At 46.5% G+C, this 19,185-nt stretch overlaps 1 non-coding gene across 1 annotated transcript; it reads left to right on the top strand.

The window, feature by feature from the left end:
* Positions 1–6,025: 6,025 nt before the first annotated feature.
* On the top strand, positions 6,026–6,105 carry Mir147 (microRNA mir-147). The gene has a single exon (NR_105126.1). It is a non-coding gene; the product is annotated as a microRNA mir-147 (primary transcript).
* Positions 6,106–19,185: the final 13,080 nt, after the last annotated feature.

Here is a 19,185-nt window from a genome sequence, read left to right as displayed (position 1 = left end):
ATATTGATGGTGTTTATTTTCCCCTTGAACTGAGCTCAGACTGCTGGAGCCTTAGTTGTTGACCCTAGCATATAGAATTCCTGGAACTCCCAGTATCAAACCTAGTAAAGGATAAAGCAGCCACTGAAGGGCAAGTGACAGGATCAATGCAGCCTACTGTCCAGGTTGGGCAGAAAGAGTTTCAAACAATATGAATGTTCTATTTCTTCTGGCTGGAGAGATGGCTTAGCAGTTAAGAGCACTGGCTGCTCTTCAGAGGGTCTGGACACAATTCACAAACACCCACATGACAGCTCACAACTGTAACTCCAGTTCCAGGAGATGTGACATGCTCAGGCATATAGGCAGGCAAAACATCAATGTTTTGCCTAACATAAAATACAAATAAATTGTTTAAAAAGACTTACTTTTCTCATGAATCCTGGGTTGGGGGTAGGGAGCTGAAGTTTAGATTACATGGGTGAAAGCCAACCAACCATGGGTAAATGTGAACCAGTTTGCCCTAGCCAAAGAAAGCTCTAAGTGTCTAGCATTTGGAGCTAGGGAGACAAAGCTTCCTCAAAGAATTGGCAAGGTCACAGTGTTAGTCCTTGTGCTCTGGTAGGAACTCTGGGGCCTGCCAGAGTTTGGAATGTGAAGGGTGGGAGTCATACCTTTTTCACATCCTAGTCTCCCAGGCAGCAGTGGCCAGGTGCCCCTCCTAGATGCCAGTATTCAGTGTTTGTGAAGCAGGGAATCTGTGCTCTAGTTTCAGTAAGTGAGGCTGAGTTCTGTTTTATTTGGGAAAGGGTATTCTGAAGAACTGAATGATGAACAGTTCTAGATTGTTCTGCCCACAGCAAACTCAGAAAAGAGCAAAAAATATGACTCTTTAGTCATACACCTATTTTGTAATATTTATTGAGCAGATAATTTAATATTTAAATTGCTGCATTTACCTAAGTAAGATTAGTGGTTAAACACAAACCACCCCAAACTGCTGTAATTCTTGAACCCAAGAGAAAAAAACAAATAACTTTACCCCTGCATCTTTCAGAATTCAATATACCTGGGCATTCATGCAAAAGGACAAAAATGTGGCTTCCTGGATCTGTCATTGCTACAAGTAGAAATGAGCATATTTTAAAGGTTATACATATGAGCACATCTATGTGTAAATATGTATTTCAATTCCTTTAACATTTTATTCTGGAAACTTGGAAACATAAAATAGAAGGATGTGACAACTTTCCTCACTATCTGGCACCTACACTGAATGATTAATACTATGGTGAATTGTGAGCAATTATGAACATAGATGAGCATGTATCTCTGCAGTAGGAAACAGTCCTTTGGATATATACCCAGAAGTGTACTGGAAAGTGCTATGTAGGCTGCTGGGGTGGAGTGGGGGCAGGGAGTCATCAATGGCCTTCCCCAGCTGTGAACTACAATAATGACCAATGTGTGAGACCAGCCTGGACTATGTTGTAGTAAGACCTTCATGGGTGCAGTAGTGGCACTATGGAGCTAACCAACCATTAAAAAGTGTGGATTTAAGAAATTCTAATTGGATTTAAGATCCACTCCACAGAAGGAAACCCACATTTGATACTGTAAATCTGGCCAAGAGCCTATAATTGGGAAGTTCAGAGGCCCCAGGAGTTAGCCTACTATGTTTTCTATGCTAAGTAGACGTAACAACACTGCCCTTTAAATCTATCTCTCTCCTGATAGACCTCAGAAGAGTTTCCTTGTGCAGTGGACAGTGTTAGTGCAGAAACCCATAATTGGTTAAAAAGCAGAGGCTAAGTTGTCAGTTGAATACTAGCCGAAAATGGGACATCTATATTACACCCTCCCCCAGAATGAGTGAAAAGGGAGAGGGGTATAAAGAACCAGAGGCTGTGGGGAGCTGGAACTAAGCTGTCTTCTGGACATGACAGGACCACTGCACTCATGGACTCGTGGCAGCTGGGTGCCTCCATGGACCGGAGGAAGATCAAACTGATCAGCAGTTTAGAATGGAGCTGGAAGGAGTTCATGACTTCCCACCCTTCCCTGGGGAGCTATAGACAGTTGATGGCTTTTCCGAAAGGGAAAATCAGTTTTCGTGTGGCCCCCCCAGCAGGTGACCACACTCCAATGGAGGACCTCACACCTCACTGTGTATGGGAAGCACACACAAAATCCCACCAAGTTGGGAGGGCAGGGAGGTAGGAATGGATCTGGGAGGAGAAGTGGTGGTGAATATATGATGAACATACCTTGAATGAGATTGTCAAATAATAAAATAAAATTTTAAAAGGTGTTCTTTTTTTGGTCATTTGCATACATCTGTGAGTCCAACACTCAATTGATGGGATCTTAAGTTTGAGGTCAGCCTGGGCTATGTTGTAGCAAGATGTCCTCTACCCCCCAAAAAGTTTCTTTACTGCAGAAGGGTTTTGGAAATCTAACCCAGGCTACAGGATCACCCAGCTTTCTGACATTGTGACATAATACCATCGTCTGTAAATGTGTTGGGCTATCCTGCAACTCAGGGTTCAGGGGACATAGGCTGGACACCCTAGTACGCCCTAAACTAGGGTTTTCCCACTGAGACACAGCTTCACCCTCAGCGTGATTTTAAACAATTTTTAAAGCACCAGGCTTGTTTAACTTAAAGGGTGCACTAGAGTGCTGGTGTTAGGAGTCAGACTGCCACTCACTGTCTGCATGAGTATCTCTGTGTCTGCCAGCCCTAGTTGCTGAGTTAGGGGGGGATCCAGGGAGGAAGCCAACAGTCGTAATCCATAGCAGAAATGGGAACCTGGAATCTTCTGCAATTGAATCTTGTTTCTTTTCCCTTACCCCCACCCCTTTTTGGACAAAATCAGGACACTGTTGGAGTTAATCTAAACTTTACAATTTGCTTTTTAGCAATCTCCGTGTGTGTGATGTGTCACGTTTTAGAACTTTTATGTGCTTGAATTTGATCAAATTTACCCTGCCCTGCACCTAGCATTCTCTCGTGGTACTCCGGGAGAGGTGGCAGTCAACTCTGGAACCCCTGTCCTCCCTTACCCCTCCATTACTTCCTTTTAGAAGGGCTGGGTGTCTTTCACCCAGGCTTTGGCCATCACACAGGAACCTGAACCTCCTAGACTTTTGTGGACACAGGACCCGACTGTAAGCCATGGGGACCTTAGCAGGGACCGCAGGTAAGGACCGCGGTCAGCGGCAGGTCTGCCCTGTCGTCCTGCAGAGGGCGCGCGTGAGCTGGCCCAGGAAGAGTCGGGCGGACCTGTCCCCGCGTGATCAGAACGGGCCCTTCCCGAGCAAGCGGTTGACTGTATATAAGGCCGGCTCGCAGCGGGGCGTTAACATCTCCTGGCCACAGCCGTCCCAGGTGCGTCTCCTTTCTGGAAAGTTCTGAGGAGCGGGCCCGAGCCGGGCCTTCTGTGTCTGTTGGATGGCTGGGTGCCCGGACTCGAGGGAAGGATGTTTTTGACCAGTATCTTGGATTTTTCCTTCTTCTAGATTTGAAATTCTACACTAAAGTCATCATGGGCATTTTCCAGAGATTGATGAAAAATAAGGAAGTAAGTTTTTAAAGCTATCGATAAATCTTGATTTCTGAGTGTTTTTATTTTTTTAAGAGGAGAGGGAAAAGATGAAGATTTTGAATATTTATGTTCGTTTGTTATATTTCGGAGGTTTCATACTGAATTTATCCCCCACCTGTTCTCTCTTAGCTCATTCCTTTGGCGTTGATCGTAACCGTGGCTGCCACTGGAGCCTCATCTTTTGCTTTGTATGCTTTAAAAAAAACCGATGTGGTGTAAGTACTAAGGCCTTCTGGCTATGGGTGTCAGCTTTTCTCCGACCTGCAGATTCTGAAACAAATGCTGTCAGTGCCTGGGTTTTTCCTACTAATCCGAACACCAAAGTGTGGGCTGGAAAACAAGTCCGGTATCAGACGCTGACCCGACAGCGACATTTTGTTTCTTATGTCTGAACCCTCAATTGTCCTGTAGTGGAGTAAAATTTGATTTCTTTTTAAATTTAATCTTTGAAATTGAAATACTTAAAAAAATTTAGGGGGTACATATCATCAAACATAATTAAGCTTCAAAATCTCAACTTATTAGGAAGTCATTTGCTAGTGTGGTAGAATTGAAGCATTCAGCTATCTGTAATGCACTCTCTTCTCAGCTTGGGGTAAGAGAAAGTCATAAACCTTGTCTCCTGGGATGTAAGGAGAAAATATCTCTGAAACTGATGGCTGGTTCAAGGTTCAGAAAGGACAGTGCAACAGGTAGAGAGAGGGTGGTGCCCGGAGCCAGGGCCTGCACAGTTAAAGCCTAGCCCCCCCATCCCTTCTGGAAACCCCATTGCTCGTCCTTTCGCCTCCATTGCTCCCTGTTTGTGGGAGCAGTCTCCAATCCCGCCCCATAAAGCAAACAGAACTCTTATCCTGCCCTGCAGAGGAAGGGATCCTGAAGACTTGAAGCAAACCCTGAATTATCAGTGGATGCTGCTTTAACTTCAGCTGTTACAGCTGGTGACTAAAGTTAACAGGTCCAGTGTGGAGACAGAATCTGTCTCTAGAAATTTTATAAGCCCAATCTCTTTCAGATTTGTGTATGCGAATTTGCCTTCATTTAATTAATCTTCTTTTATTTTTAGTATTGATCACAAAAGAAACCCAGAACCTTGGGAAATGGTGGATCCTACTCAACCCCAAAAGGTATTGTGTGAAGTTACAATATGCAATTGACATTCAGCTTGATCCTTTTCCAGCAAAGCCTTTGCACTGGCCGAGTGACATTCAGTGTCTAGAGATTAATTAGCTCAGGTCCTGGCACTGTTCTGCACAGACACTCTGGGCAGTTTGGCTTTTTTGAATCTATGAAACGATCACATTAATAAAACTTGCCCTCAGAACTTAAAGAATCTAAATATAGAACATTTTAGCATAGTGGCCAGTCCATATTTATCACTCAAATATAAACCTTTATTGAAATATATACCTTGTTTCCCTATTACTTAGCTAAAACTAATGTAAGGTGGAATAAACAATAGGAATTCCTGAAAATGGGAGTGCATTTTTCCCAGTGGAATCAGCTATCACTCACTCCTTTTCAAAAGGTTTTATTTTTTAAGCATTTATTTTTAATTATTTGTTGAGGGGTGAGGAGTCATGCCTGCGCCTTGGCTCCTGTGTAGAGGTCAGAGGACGATTGAGGCTATCAGTTTTTTTTCTCCCACCACGTGGATCCCAGAAAGCAAACTCAGGTTGTTAGCTTTGGGTGCAAGCACTTCTACCCACTCAGCCAGCCAGCCGGCCATCTCACTGGCCTGGGTTTTAGTGGCACGGGATCAGAATGAACATCATTGAGGACCATTAGCAAAGATGGGACAAAAAAGCAAGGATCTGATAACCCTTAAGTAGAGTCATTGGGGATCTTTGTAACTTTGTGTCTCCCAGAGCCTGGGATGATGGGGATGCCTGAATGAGGACTGATTGGATCGTTTGTGCCTCCATGAAGCAATAGCAAGGAAGAAATCTTAAGAGCCTACTGTGCACATTTCTTCTTAAGGAAGAAGACTACTGTGTGTCTTGCCCTGTGCTTGGAACATTGTACATCCATTTACAAGGAACGGCTGCACCCCTTGAATTTAAATACTATTTTAGCAAATTAAAAATCCCGACGTGACTAATGAAAGGAGAACAGATATGTGACTGCTCTCCCGATCCTATTGCACCAGAGACCCCCGGGTTTTTCGAGGATGGAGTGGTAGAAATAGGCCAGTCCGCTAGTCTGTGCTTGTTTCAGAGACAGGGAAGTGGTTCTTAGATGACTGTGGTGATGTTTTCCCTTAAGGGAGGAAGGACAGATCCCCTAAAGGAATGCGAGGCTTGAGAGCAGGTGTTAACACAGCTGCTTGCTTTCTGTTTCTCAAGCTTATAACCATCAACCAGCAATGGAAGCCCGTGGAAGAGCTGCAGAAAGTCCGGAGGGCAACCAGATGATGGCTCTTCGTCCTTCCTTCTGAAGAATACTCTATGAATCTAGTGGAAACACTTCCGCACAAACTAGATTTTGATACCAGTGTGCGGAAATGCTTCTGCTACATTTTTAGGGTTTGCCTGCATTCTTTAGATCCCGTATAAGCAACTGAAGGCAGCACATAGTCTGAAAATAGTTTTCGGTGTTTATTGATGTAAATTTCGATTTTACATTTGAAATTTTATGTTCCTGATACTTGGGTGTAGTCCTTGAAATGTATAAAGGTGTATAAATTAGATTACTACCTGTAATAAAAATACTATTTATGCAAGACATATCAAAAATTATTTATCTCTAAAAGTGGGGGGGGGGCAACTTTTTTTGGGACAAAGCGCATTCTGAAGTGTAAAACTCCTGTCTTTTAAGTATTAAGTGCAGATTTCTAAGTTTTACTCCAAGCTCATTCACCCTCCTCCCAGAAACCCTTTGATATGTGTTGTTTGCAGTAAAGCAAAGAACAAGCGCAGCATTGGGAAGAGTGTGAGCGAGCGTGGTGAGTCCAGGAGAAAGGGGAAGTGGAGACAGGTGAGAGCATTGCATGAAGGGCTAGTGAGCAGGAATGGAGACATGCAGAGATCAACCCCAAGACAGCAGTGGGAACCCTGCTGCTCGCAGGAGGATGGAGAGGGAAGGGGAGAGGGCAATAGGGCTGGGGGTGGGGCACTGGGGAGCCCTGGCCAGCATCCTGCAGAATCTGGCCTGAGACTTGAGAGAGAATGCCCAGGATGCCCAGAATGCCCCCGCCCCCGCCCCCACATCCCTTGACTGCTCATAAAAATGGGATCAAGTAGGAAGTTGTTTTTTCATGGGATGTAAAATAAATTGAGATATACTTCACATGTCTTAGTAGTCACCCACTTAAATTGCACAACTCAGTGTTTTTATTATGTTTACAAAGTTAGGCAATCATCCCCATCTACTTCTAGAACTTTTGCATTATTCTCAAAGGATAAGTGCCCATGAGCAATCACTGTCCCTGACCCCTCTGCTCCCAGCCCAAGGCAAACACCAATCAACTTTTATTTTCTGGGCTTGGACTATTCTGGATATTTCATGTATGCAGGACCGTGTGTGGACTTTTGCTTCTGACTCTCTCTGCGAGGGTTTTCAAGTCATCTGTTGCATCACACTATTCAGCATTTCCATCCCTGGAATTCTATTATGTTGTATAGATATCCCACATATTGTCTGTCCATTTGACATTGATGGACATTGGCAATGTTTCTATTTTGGGCTATGGGGAGCAATGCTGATAAGTACAGTTATGAGCAAGCTTTTTTTCCCCAGGCCACAGATTTTCACTTCTCTGGCTTATGTACCCAAGATCACTATTAGATTATGGTGATAAATATACTTTTCTTAATTCTTATAGGAATACAATGGAAATATATGAAAATAACAACCCACTAGCACTTGGAAGTTCTGAAAGGATCCACACTAGATCCTTTCTCTCAACCTTTGTTTCTTAACACCTCAAACCCGCCCATAGGGAAATCTCTGATGGTTGACCCCAGGGATTACACATAACTGTTGGGAGTTACATTTGTATTTGCTTAAGTTTTTGAAGTAGAATATAATGCCGCTTAGGGAAATAAAAGTGAATGACCTGGTGGTGGCTAGCCAACCCCCAGAGAGCAAAGTATAAAGCGCTCTTGGGAGGATGACTGAGCCATTTTGCTTTCAAGCACAAAGCTGACTGTGAGCATGGAGAACATGGCGATGGAAGGTGCTGGTCTGTCTGCAGGTCTGTGAGGGACAGAGGTCAAGAGCAATGGTGGCAGCCGGGGCAGCTGGAAAGGGTTCATCTGTCTCCTGCCATCATTTAGATCCACACCTTCATGACAAAAGGTGTAGAAAAGCATAACAGGTTCTTCTTAATGGGGCCAAAGGTGCAGCTAGGGTGAGCTATCTACATTTAAGCTTCCTTTCCACTAAACATGATCATTTGGGCAGAAATGTGACTGTACTGAAAGGCTTTCAGCTACTGCTAGACTTGGGGGATAGCAAGGCTTTTGCAGACTCTCCTAGGCTGGTCTATGCTACCCTCCTTCTGGGAATGAGACCCAATGCTTTCTAGGACACACAAGGTAGGGCACATACAAAGTAGGGAAGACAACTTGTTTCTGACAAGCTCTCACATAGAAACGTGGGAGGAAGTCAAAGCAAAACTTTCAGGTTTCATGGCTGGCTTTTTTTTTTTTAGAGCAGCGGTTCTAATTTCTATGGCCCATCTTGAGACTGAGGAATTTTAGTTTCTACAGTTTGCCTCTGGGAAAGAATGAAGGTTAAGAGATAAATGGGCAGAAGAAAGTCAGACAGAAAGTGGTTCAGAAGCCTTCATTGGGGGTATCATTTCCACAACACTTTAGTTTCAAAGAGATTTGCCTCCTAAAGTTGTGATCTTAAAATGGGCATGGTGACATTTGTCTGTAATCTCTGCCACTAGGGAGGCAGAAGCAGGAGAATCAAGAGTTTGAGGCTAACCTGGGCTACATAGTGAATTCTAAAGCCAGCGTGGTAGGTTCTTATCTCAAAAAACAAAACAAAAAACAACAAAGTAAATGAAAAATTTCTGCACCTGATAAGCCTCTCTGCCGATGCAGCAATCCAAATCAGACCAAATCAAACTGAATTAGAAAAAGCCCATGTTTAATGGATACAATGCTCCTGGATGGCTGTCCAGCCCCCCAGAGGGGATGGGAAAGGGAGACAGGAAAAAAAAAACACGAGTATGTTATCTGGGAGACAGTTTAAATACCCTGTGGGAGTGCTCTTGAGTATCTCTGGGGGAGGGGGCCATCAATTGGTGGGCTTTCTGAGATGCAGCAAGGTTTGGAGGGAGATGGGGGAGAGGGGCTCGGGTAGAACCTTCACCATAACATCCCAGACTCTTTGGGTGTATATAGATGCCAGCAACTGGGGCAAAGCTTTTATCATAACATCCCAGACAGACTCTTTGGGTATATGGATGCCGGTTCACGTCTGGCTTCTTCCTGCTGACAAGGGACAGTGTGTGGGAGGAGGAGAGTCAGGAGTTGGGTTCACACTCATTGGAAGGTGTTGGTGAAGAAGTATCTGGTTAGTTGCTATCCTGGAAACCTCAGAGGGCTCCTGTTCCTTCAAGTGGACAAGACAGGTTGCTAGGAGAAAATAATGGATTGTTATCAGTGGCTTTAATTATACTGCTCCTCAAGTCCATTCCCAGGGTTCTGACATGAGATTCAGGTCTCAAGAGAGGATGAAAGTCACATCTTTAGTCAATTTGGAAGGTGTGGTCCTCCTCATCACCGGCTGTCATTGTCTTGGCTCCAGCCTTCCCTGTAAGGTGCTGTGACAAGTGAGAACCAGATGGAGTCTCTTCAGGGAGACAAGCTCCTCCAGCTGGCACAGGCTCCATCCTTCTTTCTTTTCAGCATGAGATTCCTGGGGAAATTCCAATAACTTGGGGTCCATTATTTCAATATTCTGATCAACCAGGGGAGAAAACCATGTGTCCTCCTGTAGAATGTCTTCCCAAGGCAGAGAGGTGTAAAATAGCTGATACATGCTGGGAAATTGAAGTTTGCTGCATGGAAGTTTTTCATATCATATGAAGTGAGAGAGTTTGAAAAGGCCTTCTATGACTCCTGAGTTACAAAGGAACCAGAGGGGAGGTTAAACTAAAGAAGGAGATGACATCTCAATAGAGGCATGACCGAAGCAAGTGGAGGTGGCAAATGTGCACTGATTAAGACTTTGAAGATCAAGGATCAATGCCAGTGGTCCACAGGGCAGATGGTAGAGCCAGGACCAGCCAAAGCAATGGCAGAGGAAATGGGGGGAAAGGAGAATGCCTTTGAATGGCTAAGGAAAAACCAGCACCTGGCCCCACCTCTAAAGGCTCCCCCCAGCTCCCAACAGCACCTCATGCAGGGACCAAGACTTTTTTTTTGAACTTCAGAACTTTATTGTGCAGGACAGAGGGCCACACTTCTGCCTGCCCACCCACAAACTTTTAAATTGTTATTGCTGAGATCCCCGGTGACCCCCTTCATGATCTCTATTGGAGTTTGAAGAGAGAATAACCACAAAAGCTCAAAGCTTCCTTTCTGGCCGGGTGTTGGTGGCTCACGCCTTTAATCCCAGCACTTGGGAGGCAGAGGCAGGCAGGTCTCTGTGAGTTCGAGGCCAGCTTGCTCTCCAGAGTGAGTGCCAGGATAGGCTCCAAAGCTACACAGAGAAACCCTGTCTGGAAAAAACAAACAAACAAAAAACAAAAACAAAAAACAAAAAACAAACAAAAAACTTCCTTCCTTAAACATAGGCAGTATTATTTACAGTTTACCTTTACACAGGAGGAGAAAACCACACTGGAATTTATCACTAAGCTAACTTAATATTTCCTACTTAAAGGTCCTTGCTACACATTTTACTATTCTGGAGACTTCTTGATTGAGTAAGAGTTTAACACAGCCTCTGAGGGACATTTCCCCAAGGGTGCACACCTGAGACAAGGGGACTTCAAGGCTGTCGTTGATCTCTTGGCATCCCAATGTACTGAGGGTACAGAGTTAGAAATACTGGCAATCAGGAGAAAGGGGAACTGAGCAGGCCAGGAAGAGCCCAAGGTGAGACCTTCCATGTCCATGGATGGCAGGATTAATATCATCAGCTATGAGCACTAAACGTGCAGCTTTGGAGGCAGAGACGTACAGGGACAGAATGACCACGCTTGTCCTTACTGGTGACATTGTGGCCCATGTGCCTTGTGTGGCTGGTTCTAAGGTTTTTCACACCTGCCTGTGACCTCACTGTGCTGGCCCCTGGGAAGGCACATCCTGGATTTGTTCTCTGAAGACTTCAGGCAGTGGAGGGACTGGTGGTGGTGGGAAGGACACCCCTCCCCCAGGGCCCCAGTTCCAAGAAAGGCCTGGGCAGTACCTGCTCTATTGCCCTTACATATTGGGCTTTGGGCGTGTCCTTCATACCTGGAGAGTTGGCTAACAGCTCCCTCCCTGCTGAAAACAAATTTAGATGCTCATGAAGGTCAGTTTCAGTTGGAGATGTTTTGCATACCAAACAAAAGATGCCTTTCCTAGTCCTAAACTCCCTCGAGTGTGGTATTGAGGCTGACACTTGGGTGATGACACTTGGATTTCCTCTCACTTAGAGACTTCTGGGAAATCACTAGCCATGCCCCAGGCCTCTTTCCAAGCATACTTTAAACAGCACGTAGCTCTTTCTTCCTCACAGCCCAAAGTCAGGCAGCCCTGAGCAGGAACTCCCTCATCCACTTTTCCTATACTGAGCAGTGGGTGGGTGCTCTGCCCTGTTCACTCAGACCTATGACCCTCAGAGCTGGTACTGGCACTGTGAAGTCCAGTGTGACTGATGTGAGGGCCAACCAACTCTGAGCTCTCCCATAGAGCCACCAAACTTCCTGCCTCTCTGGTTCTGAGTCACCACCTGCCCTCCAAGTCACCCTCGACCAGACCGCAGGCCTGTTCTGGTCGTGGGGGCAGGATGTCTGCTACAGCTTTAGCCCCGTGACTGGAGGAAACAGCTTCCCCTGCATCACGTAGTCTGTTTCACAGGAAGGGAAGGTGGGGCCATGGCAGCAGAGGCAGGGGTTCCAGTCCACTACTGTCCTGAACATCCCCCCCACCCTATTTTCTTACTTTCTTATATATCTGCCCTTGATCACAGAGCACCTAGAACATGGTAAGTGCTCCTTCGATGTCCTCTGATTGTAGTCAGTGGCGAACATTTGTGAAGTTTCATACTATACCAAGCTCTGCTACACGCAATCACAAGATCTTCAGACATCCACATATTCATTGGACATCCATATAAATGAATGCTGGACACAGGCCAAGTGTAAGTGATAGATTGCTAGCACAATCTAGGTCCTCACAAGGCTCTAACTGTGGGGGTGGGAGAAATAATTTCCCAAATGCACACCAAAGGTTAGGTACAAGTCTATCAGAGGACAGGGGACAGACAGGAGGCTCTACTGGGTCCAGAGCGGGCTTCCACCCACTCACCCCCATCCACTCTGAACTGTATTTCAGAGGGGCCTCCTTTTCTAACAGGCTTTGTAGGAGAGAAGTGAGTAGCAAAGCAAACGAGGTTGAGATCATATCACATACACCCATTTCTCAAAAACAAGTCAGACTATGGTGCCTCTGACAGAGGCCTGGGGAACCAGAAGTGTGTTGGATCAGTTTTTGTGGGATGCAGCCTGGCAGCCTGTGTCCAGAGTTTCTGCCACAGTACCCTGAGGGCCCACTGTGGGCAACATTCCCACAAAGACACAGTGGTGTGGGAGCAAGGTGCTTTTTAGAAAGAAGTACACAATCCTGCGACATTAAATATGAAATTTCATGGAAATCTGAAATTAAAATATGGATATGAAAATATGGCCACAGGAAGTACGCCTGTTGAGAATGACAAAGATGTGCAGGACCTTACAAGTAAGGGGAGGGGGGCTAGATAGTAAAAGGTGGGGCAGGAAATGTAAGGGACACCACTGCAAGTTTAGTAACATGGTAATGAAAGCTGGAAGTTTAGAGACATATAAGAGGTAGAGATTGCAAAGTGTAAATGTACTTTTAAGCTCATATTATTTTAGGAGTAATTCCAAATGCAGAAGTTATAAAAAGAGTTTAAAGTACTTCCATGCTCTTCACTAGATTTCCACCATAAGCATGTTTTCTATCTATCTATCTATCTATCTATCTATCTATCTATCTATCTATCATCTTCCTGTCTGCCTATGTACCCAGCTACTGTGTGTAAGTGTGGCCTGTGTAAGGATGTATGCACAAATGTATTCCTAGGGGAGCACACCTGTGTGAGTATAGGAGGAGGTCAGAGGTTAGCATTGGGTGTCTTCATCGATTGCTCTCCACCTCCTTTTTGAGACAGGGTCTCTCTCTGATCCTGAAGCTCACTGATTAAGCTAGGCTGACCGGCCAGTGAGCTCAGGGGTCTGCTGGCCTCCACAGTGCTGGTATTACACGTGCACACTACCAGACCCCACATCTATGTGCATATCAGCAATGTAAATGCTGAGCCTCATGTTTGTGTGGCAAGCAGTGTCTGTCTGTCTGTCTTGTCTATTATTATATCTACACTTGTCATCTTTTTTTCTTTTTTATTCAAGACAGGACACAGGGCATTGTTTCATCTTTAAGTACTTTAGGCTGCAGTCTCCAAAAGAGGACAAATTTTAAATTAATGAGACACATTTTTTAAAAATTTTATTTCATATTTTAGTTTTTTCTTTTTTTTTTATTAGAAACAAGTTTCTTTTACATGTCAATCCTTGTTCCCTCTCCTTCCTCTCCTCCCCTGAGCCCCACCCCCCATCCTAACCCCTTTCTGTTCCTGAGGGAGGGCGAGGCCTTCCATAGGGGATCTTCAATGTCTGTCATATCATTCGGAGCAGGGCCTAGACCCTCCCCTGTGATGAGACACATTTGGGTGCAAACATAAGGGTGAAATGATGTGATTTTCTACAAAAATTCTCTTCAGCAGCTGGAAAATCAGCTGCTGAAGAGAATGACCTCTCCCTCAGTCACCATCAGCAGTAGGCCTGAGGACTGAGGTATACGAGGGAGGGACTCAGGTCCTTCAGAAAGAATTTCTGAGGAAAAGGGCAAAGTTTTGGGACAACTTAGCCCGTGGGGAGGGCGACTGTCTCTGACACAGTGCCTTTGCCTTCCTCAGTCAGCACTCGTTTGGTAGCAAGTCTCCCATCCCAGTGGTGGGTTCCTACCACCATTCCCAGCATTCCCAGCGCCAGGACCTCTCTAGACCCCAGGTGTTGTGTTGGTATGCATCTGAGGCCTGTCACAATAGTAGATAATGGTGGGTCATGTTTTTAATGTGTTACTTCAGTGTTCACGTGTTTCAATCCCTGAACACCCAAAACCCTTCGGTGAGGAGCAGGAGGCTCAGGGCATGTGGACGCTGGTGAATATATCATGTTTCCCTGCACCCAAGGACCCTCACCACCAGACTCAGTGCCACTGGGCCCCAGGCTCCTAGGGAACTCTGGGCCCTATGGTCACACTGTCCTGTGGGTGAGGGAGCTGAAGTCATTGTCTGCTTTCAATATTTGCCCCTGAGTCACTGCCTGGGTGGGAAGGTGAAGCTCAGGCCAGCTGGCCTCGCTTCCTAGGCTCTAGAGGCTGCTGGGAGCAGCTTCTGTTGGTGAAACCAGGAACCCTCCCTGGCTCTGCCACCTCTACCCATGCCCCCACCTACTGGGATCAGCTGGAGTGAAGTGTTTTTGTTGTTTTCCAGTCCCTTCCACCATAAGTCAGGTCTGTAGCCCACGGACTGCCTGCTCAGTCCTGCTGCCACAGTGGCTGGCAGCCTGGGCTCCTGTTTCTGTGAAGCTGGGTGGTGCTGCAGTACTCACACAGGGAGTTTCCTCCCAAAGGCATCTTTATCACGTATGGGCCATGGGACAGTCACAGCTACTGAGACACAGAAAGAAGACGAGGAAGCCTGGCCACGGTACTAGGGCCTGCCTCTCTGGAGCAGGCAGGGTAGCTTTGTCTCTTCACAGATAGGTCCCAAGACACCCAGGGAGCTCCTGGGCTTCGGGTAGGTCTCATACACAAACTTAATCTGGAGCAAAGTTCTCAGCTTGCCTGCACCTGAGGACTCCCTGGTCCCAGGCTGCCCTGTGGACTCAACATATTAGAACAGTGGTTCTCAACCTTCGTAATGCTGGGACCCTTTAGTATACAGTTCCTCATGTTGTGGTCATCTCTAACAATGATAAAATGATTTTTGTTGCTACGTCATAACAAATTTTGCTAATTTTATGAATCCTAATGTAAATAACTGGTATGCAGGCTATCTGACATGTAACTCCCGTGAAAGGGTTATTTGACCCCTGAAGAGGTTGTGACCCACAGGTTGAGAAACACTACATTAGAACCTCTGGCCTAGGATCTTCTGGGCACTGGTACCTTCACAAGCTCTTCCTTCAAGTGTCTTTTGGCAGTGGATAAACAAGGTTGAAGGCCTCCAGTCTACTAAGTTAAATTTAGACACTCTGTCTCCTGTAGTTTCAGCTATGTTTTTATTTGTGTTTGCAAAGCCCATTTGTCCTTCCAGGCACATCTCAGACGCCTCGTCTTCAGCATAGCCTTCTTGAAGCCCTGTTCCCCCTGGCAGAGGCTGTTGTTGCATAGCCATCATCGGTTCTATTAAGCGTTGTGCTTGGGCGGGAGGAGTCTGGAGACTTCCTGAATTCAATTCCTGTCTCTATGACTCACTAATAGTTTTACCAAGTCCAAAAGCTTCATTTTTTTTTCTCGTCTGTGAAACGGGACAGTAAAATGCCCACTTGAAATAGTTATTCTACGATTGAGTGTACCAATCCACCTGTAACAGGGTGCTCAGCAAGCGCTGGCCCTTTCCCTTTAACTCCTGATGCTGCCACATCTCAACTTTGAAAACACGAACTCCCCGAGGACAGAGTTTTTGTCCATACGTTGCTTTACCTGCAGCACTCAGTAAACATTTGATGAAAAGTGAATCAGAAGGAGATCCCTGTACACATGGAGCTTTGCTCCCTAACTTAGCTCAGGATAAATTAGATTCGTCCATTCATTTGTTTAGCAATGTCTTTCCTTTTACCGAGTTATCTACAGTGTGATGTACGCTACAAATCAGGAGACAGCAGGGACCGTTGCTGTCACTGAAGTTAGAGAGGACATGAGCTCATAGCTGTGTTACTTTATTGTGCTGCAACTGGCATAAGGGGGAAGAAGAGGAGAAAGAAGAGAAGGAGGAAGGACATTGGTAGAAAGAATGCAGTGAGCTACAGGGAAGGGCACTGGAGGCTAAGGGAACCACGGTAGCCTGGGAACCTGTGGAATAGTATGGGATGTTGGGAAAGAGCAAGGTGCTCAGAGCAGAGGCACCGGGGTTGGACCGAAAGATGGTGGCTAGAATGGGGAAGGCTTCAGGGCTGGACTTAGGGACTTCGCCCAGCAAGCTGACAAGGAAGCAGCATACACCCACTGCAGCTTCCTCCTTCCAGCCACTCTGTGTAACTCTCCTTACCTAGGTGGCCTGAGATTCAGAGGTCCTGGGAAGTCTCTCCTGTGCTGCCTGGGAGAGGCCAGTGAGGAGGTGTTGACTCTGTTTCCATCTCTGGTCAGACAGTTGCAGAACAACAGTGGCTATAGTCCTTGCTTCATTCATTGGAAGTGTGCCTTTGGGGCTCCAAACAGCTGGAGAAATGGGGGGAGGGGTGGCCTAGGAGAAGCAGCCAGCACTGCCTGAGGGACAGATGCACCCCTTATTCTTTGCCCTTTCCTGCTGTGACATTTTGGAGGCCCAGTCTCTAATAGTTTAATCTCTAGTAAACTAGAGGGCGTGGACCAGGTGATCTGACTCTTAATTCCAAGGAAGAAGGAAGCTCAAAAAGTCTGTGGGATTCCTAGATAAGCTGTTTAGTATAGGGAGCCAAGGGTGGGGACTCCCAGGCAGGACAAAGTCTCTTTCACATACCATTGCCGAGTGGGTAGGTCTGAGAACACCGGGGAAACAAACCTGAGACTACATACACAGACACACATGGCTTCCGTGATCCCCAAACCTTCAGATATTTCTCTCCATCATCAAATGCCATCCAGTCCTGTTCCTAACAGTCCCCATTACAGTCCACTGACCCTTCTCTGACTAGCTGCTGCCAGGGTTCCCGCACACCATCCTTCGGGCTTGGTTAATCTTAGTACAGAGAAATTCAGGGCAACACTTTCCCTGCCTGTTGTCAAGAGTGTTTGAAAGGATACAGATGAGCAGCTGGATGGAGAGAAACCTGGTGGGGTCTGAATAGGTCTGTGTCACAGAAGCTTATCCCTGTGAATTTGGGGTTCATCATCTTCCTGGCCTGTGGATAAGTCCCACACACCTTCCTGTAAGCTTGTGTGTATCCAGCTCCCTGAACACTGTTCTCTGGAGGGTTATAGATGGTTCATTGCCTGGGTTTAATGGAAGCATGGCAGTTGTGTGGAAACGTGATTGGACAGAAGAGATCTGATCTACTGTGATGGGTTGGAGGCGGGGTGCGCAGAAAGGCCTGCCCAGACTCTTCTTGGCCTCTTGGTGCATCGAGGTCTTCTGAAGAGCATGAGGGAGGGCTCTGTCTGAAATGGGTCTCCTCAGGATCCACCAGCAAAGTAGGTCTGCTAGACAGGTGACAGGTGGCAACAGGAAGTGAGTGGGGGATTCTGGGCCTGGAGCCCAGAGACGAGACGGTGGTGAAGGGGTGGTGAAAGGCTGAGCAGCTGGGTCTGCCCTTCTTGCAGTCATAGGCACAGACATGGGTGGGTCTGAGGACAGAGGGCATCTGACTCCAGACTCCTGTGTCACACACAGAACAAAGGACTGGTCCAGGAACACATGGTCAGAAATAAAAATAGCGGCAGTTTATTATGAGGGAGAAATCACTCCTGAGAATGGGAGTGTTCTAGGGAGTGAGGGCAAGCATGTGCTCTACAGGAGTGGGCCAGCAGTCACACACCCCTTAGCCGGCTTTCACAAAGCATCTGCCTCGCCCACCGTGCATCAAAGGTGTTTTGTGCATGTTGTTTGTGTGTGAAGCTCAGGTGAGGAGTGTCCCGCGCTATATGTTCTGGCCGGCAAGAAACACACAGGACACTCGGATCCTTCTGCAGGAAAGCTTTAATGCATCTTGAGAGGGGAGAGCATAAGCTTACCAGAGCGGAGACCCCGAGCCAAGAATCCCGTTCCTTAATAAAGGCTGGCAAGCAGCCGCCTGGGACATGTCACCCTATGAATGGCTTCAGCTCCTCAGGCCAAATGAGCCACGGGATAGGCAGAGATCAAAGGAATGGAAATTACCCAGCGCCTGTGAAATAATTTACATTTGGTGCCTGCAGGCACCATCATTGTAATGGAGAATGCAGGAATGGCTCCCTACAGAGGAGGAAATTCTAGTCTTTCTTGGAAAATGTACTTCTTTCAAATGTTAAGACTCATACTGGTCTTTTACCCCACCCACCCCCATTGCTGCCCCTGGCCACCCTGAGGATCTGTCCTTTATCAGCTTAGTCACCCAAGAGTCTTTGGGCTCGCAAACATTCTTGCTTTAAGAAATATTTATCTATGTCTTCATGGTGATCCAGAACCAACCTTTCGTGGATATGTGCCTGAAAGTAAAGAGTTTTCTAACTAAAAAAATTCTCTACTCACTCATGGATTAGGGAGCCTTCAGTGTCTACTGTGTCAAAGTCTGTGTTAGGTTCCCGAGATGCAGGACTCAGAGTAGGGAGGGTTCCACGGAGCCACGTAGAAGACCCTTCAGAAGACAGAGTTGGCAACCCTGTGGAGTGTGTCATCTCAGCAGGGCGAACAGCCTATGCTGGGGCAGCAGCATTGAGTAGGAGTTGATGGGAAATAGTTCTTTACCAGCACGCATCACAGTGTGGGAATCTGTTTAATGTCTGTGTCCCTTCCTTGAGCACGGGCTCCAGGACGGGAAGCAGCATGCCCACTGCAGCATCCTGGACCTAACACCCAGCATGCAGAAGAAGTGAAGGAGAAGCAATTTGCACAATCAAGTGGGTTAAATCAGAAGCTCCATGAAGCTGGGCCAATGTTTGAATGTTGTGCTTGCTAGGTTTATGTCAACTTGCCACAAGCTAGAGTTGTTTGGGAAGAGGGCCTCTCAATTAAGAAAACATTTCTATGAGATCCGTCTGTAGGCAAGTCTGTAGTGCATTTGCTCAATTAGAGGTTGATGGGGGAGGGCCCAGCTCCCTGTGGGTGATTGTGTCTCTAGGATGTTGGCCCTGGGTTTGGTAAGAAAGTGGGATAAGCCAGCCAGGAGGAGCAAGCCAGCAAGCAGTACTCCTCCGTGGCCTCTGCTCACTGTACTGGCTCCATGCTTCTGCCCTGGCTTCCCTTAGTGTGAGAGACTTAAAAGCTGTAATGTGAAAGAAAACCTTTCCTTCACGAATTGCTTTTGGTCATGTCATTTTATCACAGCTACAGGAGCCCTAATTAAGATAGACATCACTCCAAGGGCAAGCCAGAGTCACTGAAGGTCGTACCCAGGGCATCTCTTCTTAGGTTTGGTCTGGAAGGCAGCGGCCAGAGTCCAGCCAGCACCAGGGAG

This window comes from Cricetulus griseus, chromosome 6, assembly GCF_003668045.3.
Source record: "Cricetulus griseus strain 17A/GY chromosome 6, alternate assembly CriGri-PICRH-1.0, whole genome shotgun sequence".
Classification (NCBI taxonomy): Eukaryota; Metazoa; Chordata; class Mammalia; order Rodentia; family Cricetidae; genus Cricetulus; species Cricetulus griseus.
This window is presented reverse-complemented; position numbering and strand designations above follow the sequence as displayed.